This window comes from Orycteropus afer, unplaced genomic scaffold (genome assembly GCF_000298275.1).
Source record: "Orycteropus afer afer isolate SDZICR_OR568_19922 unplaced genomic scaffold, OryAfe1.0 scaffold00385, whole genome shotgun sequence".
Taxonomy (NCBI): Eukaryota; Metazoa; Chordata; class Mammalia; order Tubulidentata; family Orycteropodidae; genus Orycteropus; species Orycteropus afer.
Window position 1 is genome coordinate 2,670,415 of NW_006921972.1, and position 1,878 is coordinate 2,672,292.

Here is a 1,878-nt window from a genome sequence, read left to right on the forward strand (position 1 = left end):
TGCCCACAGGGTCTCCAAGGCTCTCAGTCTGCACAGAAGCAAAGCCCAAACCACACCCACTGCCGTGGAGTTCGCTCCGACCCACAGCGCCCCTAGAGGACAGAGTGGAACTGCCCCACAGGGTCTCCAAGGCTGTCAATCTTCACAGAAGCCAAGCCCAAACCACACCCACTGCCTGGAGTTCGTTCCGACCCACAGCGCCCCTAGAGGACAGAGTGGAACTGCCCACAGGGTCTCCAAGGCTGTCAGTCTTCACAGAAGCAAAGCCCACATCACACCCACTGCCCTGGGGTTCATTCCAACTCACAGTGCCCCTAGAGGAGAGAGTGGAACTGTCCCATGGGGTTTCCAAGGTGGTAATCTTTAAGGGAGCAGACTGCCTCATCTTTTTCCCATGGAGAGGCTGGTGGATGCGAACTGCCAACAGCTGAATGCCTGAACAACTATGCCACCAGAGCTCCTTAAATTAGAAGATGGATGATATCAAACTCATAGAAGCAAAACACAAGCTCTTAACCACTGCACACCAGGGCTCCTTGACCTTAAAATATGTAACACATTATTTTATTAAACCTACCCCCTGTACAGGAAGGAATTGAAAGGGTGGCAAAAATAGCTGGCACAAGATCCATATTCCTTAGGAAGAACATGGCCGTGGGACTGAGTCTAGAACGCCTACCAGCATATAACATATCTTTCCCAATTAGGTCTCTGAAGACTGAAGCATCTCTAAAATTATAAGGAAAACAGGAGTCTTGCAGTCTACACACCACACACCCTGACGCTTAGAACTGTGCCTGGTAAGAGTAGTGCTTAATAAATACTTACTGAACAAGTGAACGGAGGATGAAATGAACGCTGGAATTCCACACTCACCATTTTCATTGTAGTTAACATCGGGTAAGAACTGGATCTGTTCAGCATTTGGTTGGTATTACAGGTGGCATAATTGAAATCAGTTAGGGGTGCTGTGACACATTTAGGTGGCTAGAAGCGAGTTGGAGTGAAGGGCTATCCAGATTCATTGGAATCTCATTATTCTTTGTCTTCTGCAGCTGTTTGGAAAAACACAACTGCCATGGCTGCCCCACATCCTCCTTTTTATCTTTTTCCTCCCATTCATTAGAAGGGAGAGAATAATATTTACAGACATGGGAAAACTGTCACATTTTAGGAATTCTCCATTGTTTATAAAAGTATGGGGCACTTACAATTGGAACGCTAGCAAGCTGCAGGGTTATAACAACAATACGTCAAACCTCTACAATTTTCTCCTTATGAAAGCACACCAAAAAATGATACAATTACGGTGGGTTGGAATGGCCTTAAGACATGGAAAACCTCCACTATAGACTTAATAAATCAAGGGGATGTTTTCAGAGTGTAATAATAAAAATATGGAATTTTATTAGAATGTACAAACTACGTCACGATAATATGGGTCACTAAAGGATTGACTGGCTCAGGTTAAAGTTACACCATAACCCTGACTGGAATTCAGTTACTCATCATAAGAAACATAAGCCTCATGACATATAATCTCCTTTCTATAAATGGCTGTATACCAGTATATTGTATTATTAAAGGCAAACAATGATTAGTGCTTTCAGAAACATTGCAAATGCTTTAATTTTTACTTTATGTTGCAAACTCTATTTTCCACGATCTGTATAAAAATTTGAAGATAAAGATCATTTGTGTTTCTACGCTGGGCCTTTGAACCATGAACGCAGGACTGGAGACATAACTGGGATATGTGAATGACTATAAACCACAGAGCTGTGGTAGCATAGTGGCTAAGACACTTGCCTGCTAACCAGACGGCTGGCGGTTCAAACCCACCAGCCACTCCTCGGAAGGAAGGTTGGGCAATCCTAC